Below are 11,292 nucleotides of genomic sequence, written 5' to 3'. Positions count from 1 at the left end.
GGCTGAATTCTGCCCCTCTAAAGCTCATGTTGAGATTCCCAACTTCTAGCAACTCAGAATGTGGCTGTATTTAGAAATGGGATCTCTAAAAAATTAAAACTGAGCCAGAATCCAGTATGACTGGTGTTCTTTTAAGAAGCAGTGATGAGGATACAGACATGCAAAGAGGAAAGACTACACGGAGACACCAGAAGGCAGCCACATACAAAGCAAGAAGAGAAGCCCAGGATAAACCAGCCTGCCCACACCTTGACTTGGGCTCACTGCCTCCAGGACTGGGAGAATAAAATTCTGTTTAAGCAACCCACCCTTGGTAATTTGTTATGGCAGTCCTAGCAAGCTCACCCCCAAACTTAAAGTCTACTTATGTTTACTCCAGCTTTTTCAATTTCAACCTCTCTTTTTCTCTCAACTGCACAAAACAACAAAGGTTCACTATACCAATGCTTCTCACAATAGGTCCACAGACTTCCCATCTCTGAACTCAATGAGGGCTAGTCACCAAGATAAGACAGTGATCCTCAACCACGAAATGATTCCATATTTTATAATCCTTTCTATCCAGTCCCCAACTAACATTTAATGGGTTTTGGGGATATTCCCACTAGTGGCCACCAGCTGACCATGTTGGTGCCCTCATCCATAGACCAAATTCCAACATACACACTGTGTGCACTCATCAGATGTGTGTTCAGAGATACCTACTGATGCCCAGACATGTCTGGGGCATCTGATAGCAATGGCACTTTTCACCAGGTAAAATGTGCCTTCATAAAATAAAAAAATCTACTGAGCTAAGCTCTGGGATTTGCTTAAGAGTCATTAAGACCAAAGGATTTTGTCGGAGACCAGCTCCAACAGGGGGTCTCAGGAGACGAACAGATGGTGAGGAGTCGGCGAAAGAGGGGGTGGAGAAACAACACAGACACCAAAGTGAAGGTGTTGATCCCAATCTTTACTTGTGAAGTTGATCATATATACTTTTCATTTTGGCAGGCTCACAGTACTTTGTGGTTACAAAACAGGAATCATTATTCAAAGAAACAAAATATTATGTAGCTACAATTAGAATAGAAGAATGTATCTTGGCTTATGCATAAGCAAGCATTTGTACTTTCAGTTTGAGTTTTGCTTTGAGCTGTTTCTGCTTAGTTAACTTTTAATAATAGTTACAAATGTCCCAAACTATTGGCCTATACCTTGACTATTCTTTCTTGACTTACTGACTGGAACCGGTGCCATGGTTACTGCAAGTAGTTGACTTATTATTAATTTTAATCAAACAGGAGTAAGAGCACAAACCATTGTGCACAGGAACAAGAACAAGTTGCCCAGTACTAAGCACTAATCTGTCTTCTTAACATTAATTTTTCTTCTCTAGATTTTAATTTAATTTCTCAAAAACTTCCTTCACAGGAATACAGGGAGTTTTTCATTAGATATTAACAATTTATGCTCCACAGCTGAATCATTGCATTTAGAGCAAACAGATCTATTCTTAGAAGTAGTTGCATTAATTGGGAAAGTCATGTTTTTTCCTTCATACTTAATGGTCATATGAGAAATCGCAAACATATTTATTAAAGGAATACAAAAACAAATCAGCCCATTCCCAGAAACATACTGCGCTCCTCCAGAGGATGGACGCCTTGCGCCATCCACCTCAGTAGGGCCTTGCCATTGCCTGAGTCAGGGGAGGGGCACAGCAGGATTTCATTTCCCAATAAATTTGTTGAACAACTTAAATATTTGCTTTTGTGGCTAAAATAGACAAGTTTAATCCAAAGGAAGTTCAGATAAGAAAACACTGGCAATAGACCACAACCTCACAATATTCTCCAGTTCTGAATATTTCAGCCCGAACTCTTCAATAACCACTTTTGCTCTGCTCTGGTTCCTGCAAACTAATGTTGATTAAATACATTTTCTGCATATGTGAATAAGATTTTTCAAGATGTTTATGAATTCAAAGACTTTACTGGGAACTAAAAGCTCTATCCCTAGACACTCCACTTGTAGGGCTCATAAATCAAATGACTGAACATTTCCCACATCTTCCAGATGTAGCTACAAATATTTTCAGTTGATACAATAGCAAAAATGAGAAAGGGACTTTAAGATATTCACATCCATGTTTTAAATGCCATCATTAAATATATTAGGAACATGAGTATGGAGTATGTTTAAAACTAGACTTGAGTATCTCCTATTCTCAATTGCTTCTTGTGTCATGTAATTTGAAGCCATAATTGTCTTGGGTTAAATAATTAAGAACAAAGTAGCCTTAGAACAAGGAAAATTTTATTTTTCAGCAACACTTTAAAATCTGTTAATCTATATTTATACAAGTAAGATGCCATATAAATTATTTCCAATCATATTCTATTGCTTGTCTCAATTTTCGAAAGAATAGTATTTTCTTTTTGGATATTAAAATAGTTACATTATTACAAAGATTATTAACTTGATGAATAGGGTAAAACTTTCACATAAGAACTAAAGGAAGGGCTGGGGATGTGGCTCAAGGGGTAGCGCGCTCTCCTGGCATGCGTGCGGCCCGGGTTCGATCCTCAGCACCACATGCAAAACAAAGATGTTGTGTCCGCCAAAAACTAAAAAATAAATATTAAAATTCTCTCTCTCCCTCTCTCTCTCTCTCTCTCTCTTCCTCTCTCTCTCTCTCACTCTATAAAAAAAAAAGAACTAAAGGAAGGAATAAAGACTATTTAGTCAGTACACATTAAGTTTCATCATGTGATTATGGAAATTCCGATTTGTTTATAATTCTGGAAATGCTCTGTGTGAATCCGGTTCGCAAACTTTGCATAGTCCAACTTTTTACAGTATTTCACCAATAAAAACTTTAAGATAGTATATATTTTAGCGATGACTTTCAAATGTGAATTGTTATTCACTACTATGGATTGGTTCTGTTACTAGAGTTTACTCAAAACAAATTCAATTAAGCATCGAGTTAGGACCTTTTATAATAGACTTATAAAAAATTAAAGACTCTTCTTGTTCAATTCTAAACAGCAGGTGCTGGTGCAAGGAAGTGATTTCACTGATGTTTAGCCTGCAGGTGTGTCTCACGCTGTGGTGGTGGTGGTCACATCAACCTATGGGCAGGATGAAGTCTCAGCGAACCACATTCGCAGAGTTGCAGGGAACTATTGACCTCTCAGGGCAAATTTAAAGCCATAATTGTCTTGGGTTAAATAATTTTCAGCCTTTTTATACAAAGTCTTCTAAAGATGATTAATGTTTACCTCAGGTCTCATTTTCGGCACTACATTAAAAAGCCAAAACTAGTACTTTCTTTTCTTTTCTGATTGCTTGAGATTTAAAAGGTAAATCCCATGTCCCTATCCTAAAAGAGCTTGAAAATCAAATAAATAAAAAGTTGGAACTGAGAAAAAATTAAAAGAAAAGTAAAAGCTGATATATATATACACACACACACACACACACACACACACACACACTAGGTATCTTGTCTTCCCTTTTTTATTTTTGTAAATTAAGATCAAAGGTAAATCAAAAGTTTCTAGCTTAAGTTAGACGAAATCAGAGAAGAGAAAAAAGTAGATCATGTAGCAAATATTTCTCTGACACCTGTAATTTCTAAAACCATTAAGAACATTTTTATTAAAATTAATTTAATTTTATTAAAATTTGTAGTGAATTATATCATTAATATGAAATAATTTATGTAAATAAACTAATATTAAATTGTATTAAATTCATCTAGATAAAATTTAATAAATTTTGAATATAAATTAGATCATAGTTTAATATAAATTAACTTTATTGAATTAATAATATTAATAAAATAAATTGAAATTAAATAATATTTTTTAAAAATAAATTTAAATTAAATCAATTTATACTGAATTATCATTTAATTTATATTAAATTTTATTTAAATTAATTTTAATAAAAATGTTCATAATGGTTTTAGAAATTACAGGTGTCAGAGAAGTGTTTCTTATGTAATCTGCTTTTTCTCTTCTCTGACTTCTCCTAACTTCAGCTAAAAATTTTTATCTTTTATCTTAATTTACAAAAATGAAAAATGTTTTTCCAAGTATTTCATCTTTTAAAACTTTATATTATTTTATTTTTCTTCCCCGATGTTTTTTGATCAAATGATTTTAAAAATGTGTTTATAAGCATTATTTTAGAGCCCAGAAAAGTATGTAAACAGTCCCGATATTTAATGATACATCCTTGGAAATTAACTTTTCCATTGAAAATGGTGTGTGTGACTCTACGTTCAGTTTGACTTATAAAAATTGTCTTCTTTCTGGACATTAACATCTAGAAAGGTGAATTAACGTAAAGTGATTTTTTTACAGAAATGAAAATAAGTAAAATGGATAGGTGTCATAGTATTTGCATTAAAAGAATCTTAGAATTTACCCACAAAACTTCATGTTCAGGCCTTCCCACTGTCATTTTCTTTTAGCAGTTGTACAAGGTTTTCTTTTATAAACTCAAGAATTCACAACTTTGGGCAACATTATATTTTGTTTTTATAGACTGACTTCTGAGCTATATAGATCTTTTTCATATGAGTTGGATTTTTCTTCCTTTCTGTTAATCAAATGTATCATTTTTATCTTAATAAAATTAAATTTAACAGATACAATCATAAAAAAAGAGGTTGGAGCTAATGGTTCACTACTGCTGCACTGTACAGTTGCTCACAAAGTACATTAGAATTGATTATTGTTGATGATTTCCTCATAACATCAAAACAAAATTTTATAAACAAAAAGTGCTAAAGCAAACAAAACAAAATAAAGTTCTAAGCACTACAGCAAAAAAAAAAAAGAAAAAAGAAAAAGGAAGAAAGAAAGAAAAAGAAAAAGAAAAAAGAAAGAGAAAAAGGGAGAACAAAATATCTAGTAGCTATAGGTTTTTTTCTTTCTCTTTTTGTCTGCAAATACATGACACTTTTTTTCCAAAAGGCCACTCTCAAAAAGTACAAAGAGTTGTGGCTTCTTTAAAGTGCTACATCATCTCTGGCTTGAGAATCACCTATGGCTTTAAAAGGTCCTTTAGTACAACCCTGGCAGAATGGCCTGGGGACACTGGCAATGGTGTAAGGTGGGCATGACATCTGCGAAGGGTTCAAGAGAAGATGCCCAGGTCCACTAGGTCCCAGTCAAGCTAGGTGAGTAAGTGGCTCTGAATTCTGCTGCATCTTTACAACTTCCCGGCACCTTTGCACCTTGCTTTCTTCTTCTTGGTGAATCTAGAGTTCCATGGCACGAGCAGAAAGTTTGGGTGGTGGAACAGCTGGATGAGATTCCGTTTCCAGAAATTTAACAAAAAGTTCTGAAAAAGAACTATTCCGCACAGATTGCTGACTTGGTATCCAAGGTGTGCTGGGGACAGATTTGGATCCTCCTCCAAGCCAACCAGGCATCTACTTGGTAAATCCACCGTAATCTTCCTTCAACAACTGCTCCATTTCCTCCTTTTGAATGTCCAGGATCCTTCCGATTAACTGTAGCACTTCACGATGCTTACTTTTTGGTGTGCGGAAATGACTGATAAAAAGGTTTCTCATGAGGCCTTTGTCCACTTTTCCTTCTGTGCTGCTTGTCACGTTCATCAATTTCTTTTGTGTATCGTCCAGCATTTCTTGCAGGAGCTCACTTTGTTTTGTTAAGTTCTCCAGTCTGTTCTTCCTTGAGATCTAACTGTCTCGTAAATCTGGGTGCTGAGTCCAACAAAACATTTGCTTCATCCAAATGCTCCTGTGGTAATAATAATACTTCTCCTTTGACCTTTTCTGCCTTTTCCTTTCAGCTATATATTTTTTTTTTTCTTTCTCGAATTCAGCAGGACTCGTAGCTTTCTCTTCTTGTTGGAAATGCTCTCGAACTATTTGCAGGTTAGTTAATGACAGGGCAGACTGCTTTACTCCTTCCTGGGAGAGCAAAAACTGCAGTGCCTTCTCACCCCTCTTTGGGAGAGGATCCTCACTGTTCCTGCGGGGACTCTATCTGTACATTGGTTTAATGACTTATAGTCGAAGATGAAACTAGCTTTTTCTCCAACAGGGTGACTTTCTTTTTCACTTCAATCTCCCTTTTTTCCATAGCCAAAATTTCCCAGGTATAAGAATCTTCTGATTCTAAAAGATGGCTGCGTAGTCTCTCTAATTCCTGGTGTAAGCGTAATTCTTTGTCATGTAAGTGTGAACCTCGTGCTATAGGGTACTGTTTTCCATCTATTTTTGCTTCAGACACAGATGACTTGATCTGTCTCTTGCTGAATCATAATTGTCTTCTCCTGCACTGATTCAACTGCATTTACAAGATGATTGAACTCCCCAGAATTGTCCTGTTATTTTTCTTGTAACATTTGCTCAAAGGCAAGAGCTTTCTCCTTCATAGACTCCAACTGCAAGTCTTTTTCTCACAGCATCACAGAGAACTTCATGTTTGTCTCCTGTAATGCTTGATATTCCATTTCCTTTTCTTTAGATGTTTCTATTATTTTTTCATTTTCCGCTTTTAGTTTAGAAATGTGCATTTCTAAAATGAATATTCTCTCCTTGAGGTTTTTGGCTGATTGCCTCAATAGTTTGTTTTCATTCACTTTGTTGGTAAAGTCTTCATTTGAAGAAAGTAACTGATCACTTTTGGCTTTGATTAAGAGGTCTTTTTCTTTAAGTATTTCAGTGAAATACCTTGTTTTGCTTTTAGCTGTTTAATTTCTGAATCGGTTTGTTCATGTTCTTTCTGCTCTATCTTCGACAAAGCAGCAATTGAATCAGACAACCTGTGGTTGTTTTCCTGAAGAGTCTTTGTTTTGACATTTTTTTCTTGTCGTGATTTTCTCAGCTCTTGGACCTCTGCTGACTGGGAGGTAAGTGATGAAGCAGACAAGAGCTGGGGTGAAATACTATCAAGTTTTCCTACAGCAAGGTCCTTGGTATTGCACAGCTGCCCTAAGCACTGCTGAACCTGGCCTAATTTAGTTTCATTCAGCTCATAGCTTTGGATGAGGCCGGTGTAGTCGGCTTCTAATTTAAAACTATTTTCAGTGTCAACCAAAACTTGGGCTTCAAGTTGAAGAAGCTCATCCTGATGTTGGGCTGATTCGTGATGCATATTTTGAACTGTTGTCATTAACTGTTGTTTCCACTCCTCCATTTTTTTAACTTGCTGTTTTAATTGATTACGTTCCTCTAGGAGCTCCTCCAACTGATGGCTATTAACACCTCCCCTCTCATTACCAGTGCCGAAAGTTTGTAAAATTTCCAATAAAGTCTGACATTTCTGACTTAGCGCATCTATTTCAGTGTCTTTCTCTCTAATGATATAAAATAAATTCTGCAGAGTTTCTCTAAACATATCTTGATCCCTACTTACGAATTGGGTGGACAATTTTCTATTTTCTTCTTGAAGCTGGATGAGGGCTGCTTCTTTCACAGCAACCAGGTCCTTCATTTTGAGATGTTCTGATTTTAAACGGCGGTTTTCCTTCGCCTTCTCATTCAAAATGGCTAATACGTGTTCTCTTTCCATAGTGAAGGTCTGCAGTTGCTGCTGAAGGTAAGCGACATCCTGGGTGTATGAAACTGGAGACATTCTAGCTTGAAGAGCTTGTATCTCCACATCTTTCTGCTGGATAATTTGAGTGAGTTTACCAACTTCATCTTTGGATAGCTGATGAATCTGTTTGGTTAAAGATATATTCTTTTCATTTAGAAGCTTAATCTCAAGTTCTTGTTCTTTGATTCCTCATTTTCAGATTTCAATAGGTTGTGTTTTTCACCTCCATTTTCTATATTAAGGCTTTCTTTAACTTTTGCTTCTTGAAAAATATCACAATTCTCTGTTTGAGTGTTATGTCTGTCTCCAGGCAACTGGACTTTTATTTGTTCAATGGTTTTCTGCCAATTCTTAATTTCCTCATCTTTTTCTAAAAATAACCTGGTATGAGCAGCATTCATCTGCTAATATTGGTATTTAAATTCATTCATTTCCTTCTTCTGCTCCTGTAAAGACTGAAGTAGGTGCATTTTACCCTGTCTTTGATCTTCAATTATCTTATGATGATGTTTAATTTCCTCTTCCAGATGATTATTAACAATATTCAGTTGAGATACCTCAGATTCTAGTTCTGTGAGACTATCGAGGGTTTTAGCTCTATTATGCTGTTCCCTAAGTCTTTCCAATTCTTCTTGCAGATGAGTTTCTTCTTCTTTCATGGATCCAATCCTTCTGTCCTTTTCTTCTACGGTTTGCCTTAATGTTTCATTTTCTCTTAAGACCCGAGAACACTTATATAAATCCTTTTGGAGTTCTGAACTTTGTTCTTTGAGTTTGTCAATAAAAACTTCTTTCTCACTTATAAGTTGTATCAATTGCTCGTGTTCTTCTAAACGAGATGCCAAAAGTTCCTTAGTTCCTTTTTGATCAGCAGCCATTTGCTCAATATTCTTTTTGAGGCTTGCTATTTCAAAATCTTTCTCTTGATTGAATTGTTTCAATTTCTTGATTACAAGGTCTCCTTTATTTTGTTGTTTGGAAAGCTCATCTTTCATCAAAATTATGTGTTTTGTAGCTTCCTGGTTCTGATTGTCCAATTCTTCTAACTCAGCTATCAGCATTTTCTTTTCATTAATACTTTGATTCAGTTCTTGCCCCTTCGACTCCAAGTTAAGTTTTAAATCATGGAATTGTACATTCAGATTCATGTCTGTTGAAGCTGTACTTTTAATTACTTCATATTCACAGCTCAATTTTGACCGTGATATCTGAAGTTCTTCCTTTTCTTGACTCAATAATGACTTCTCTTTTTCTAAAGCTTGAACACACACATGAAGTTTCAGATTGTCTTCAGCCAGACGGTTATCCTGGTTTAAACCGTTCAGTCTCATTATTTCATTTTCAGCATCAGACAAGGCTTGTTGTAGCCTGAGCACTTCTTCCACATCGATGAACTCTGTGGAAGAATTTTTCCCTTTTTGGCCACAGTTTCACTCTTCTCCATCACAGAAGGCTGCAATTTATTACATTCCAGTTGCAAGTTTTCACACTGCTCAATTATTTGTCCCTTTTCCACACTGAGCTGCTCTTGTTCTCTGTTGGAGACGTTTCTGTCATTTTCTGCTGAAGGTAATTTTTTATTGATATCTTTTATTTTATCCTGAAGTTCTTTTACCTTTTTCGTCCACTTAACTTTTTCAGTTTGTAGAACCTGAATAGTTTTTTGCATCTCACAGTCTGTACCCCCTGAGTTACCTTGTTGTAACTGATTTTCAAGTTCTTCAATTCGTTCTTCATAGTTATGTAATTCCTCTCGATGCCGGCAACTTACCTCTGCCAGTTTCTCTTGATGTGCCTTCTGCAAAACTGACATTTCATGTTGATGATCATTTATGTCCTGACTTTGGTTTTGTTCAAGTACCTTATTTTGGAGTTTGCAGATTTCACTTGGATCAGAATTACGTGTTCCTTGTGCTTCAGCAATATGCTTCCAGTGGCCGACTTCACATTCGAGTCTCAAAACTTCAGTTGACAAGTTGTTTATTTCTTGTTGTGATGAAATGACATCACTAAAGTCCATGTCATCATCAGGAAAACATGAAAACTAATGACTGATTCCACAGCTGAATGGAGTTGGTTCAGTGGTTATTGGTATACTACCAGCTCCCGAGTGTACTGATTGAGTAGGTGACTGCAATTTCCAAAGGTGATCCTCTAGTGCCATCTGTCTTGCTTTAGGTTGGCTGGCTTCTGTCCCTCTCTGTCGCAGTTGATGTCAGTAACGTGCAGATGGATGCTTTATGGGAAGCTCTGATGCTTCTTCATGCTTTTCTGCCAGATCAGTACAGTACTTTTTAAGTCTTCCATCCTTTGATATGAATGAAGATTGGGGAGCTTCAATTTCCTTTCTCCCACAATGAGGTAAACCTGCTTCTACCTCTTCTACATCCTCCAGAAACGCGTCCCTGACGAAGCTGGAGATATGGCTGGTGAGGGAAGTCAAGCTGTCCCCCACCTGACCCAAGGAGTGGCCCAAGCTGGAGCCTAGGCCTCCAATCCAGGACAACATCGCCACTATCAGTGAGCCATCAGACCCGCTTTGAAAACCACTACTGTCACCATCCACCTCTCTCCACCAAATGTCCACAAGCATTGCTGGAGGTCAATTATGACGTGAGCACTCAGAATTCTGCGCACTGCAAGGCTCTTGCCAACCTTCGCCTTCTGCCAGGTAACGCAGAGGCCTGGCCTGGGCTTTCACCAGGGACTCACCGCCAGTGGCATAGTCTCCCCCAAGGGGCCTCTGCTCCTTCCCTCACTTTCCGCTGTCCCTCTTGGGTGACTCCTCCCTCAGCGTTAGTGATGGCAGGTTGCTCTTGCCACCTTGACATGACTGCCCTAACACCCTAGGATTGTCAATATTCATGAAGAAGTCTTTTAACCTGCAAAGCACCACTGAAATTATGGTTTCCTACAAATGATTCAATTTGGTGTCATAAAGAAATTTGTATTTATCATTCTGACTAAAGTTATGAATTCATTCCAGGACCTTAACATCCCTAACATTATTGAAAATCTGTCTTCTATATGCTAACTGACTCTCATGGCTGTTATCAATATACTGTGACTCCTTTAGGTCTTGAATAACTTGATCCGTTTTTTTTTTTTTTCATACTTAGTCATAGCTTTCAAAGCAAGTTCTATACCCCAAATGGGTTTAATGCTTTAATGGTATTATGCCCAGACATTAATCAAGATAGCTATAGCAATTTATAGATTATAGTAATTAAAAACTTGCATCTTTGTGGGTAAAAAGGTAAGTACAACTAATATTATCTCAACATTTTGTTCCTGAAATGCATTTTTCATAGTATCATTTTAGTAAATTTTTTTTGAAAAGGGATCATCTCATTTGTATCTACAAAAATACTTTTCAGTGTTTGGAGGAATTTCCAGATCGATGATCAAAAGAAAATCAAAGAAGGAAGGGTATTCCCAGCCCAGCAGTTTCTATGGACAGAAATAGGCTCTATACCTCAAGCTAAAGTGAAATATGTCAAAGAAAGTTTATGTTGATGAACAGATAAACTCATATAAATATGTTTTCTCATCTTTGAAAGGCAGGGTGACAGAGGAGGTCTAGGATCCAGAAAACTGCTGACAACCCACAAGCCAAAGAAACAAGTTGGCATCAGTGTTCTTTAATAGAACATACGGAGATTTGCCAAAACTGCAACTATTTATTTGTATCATACATTAAATGTCTCAGTGCTAAGAA

At 36.6% G+C, this 11,292-nt stretch overlaps 1 pseudogene across 1 annotated transcript; it reads right to left on the bottom strand.

Moving 5' to 3' along the window:
- Positions 1–5,043: 5,043 nt before the first annotated feature.
- Positions 5,044–10,200, bottom strand: LOC308635320 (thyroid receptor-interacting protein 11-like; annotated as a pseudogene). The gene has a single exon. The product of its transcript is annotated as a thyroid receptor-interacting protein 11-like (transcript).
- Positions 10,201–11,292: the final 1,092 nt, after the last annotated feature.

The sequence above is a fragment of the Spermophilus citellus genome (assembly GCF_964194105.1).
Source record: "Spermophilus citellus genome assembly, chromosome: 16".
Classification (NCBI taxonomy): Eukaryota; Metazoa; Chordata; class Mammalia; order Rodentia; family Sciuridae; genus Spermophilus; species Spermophilus citellus.
This window is presented reverse-complemented; position numbering and strand designations above follow the sequence as displayed.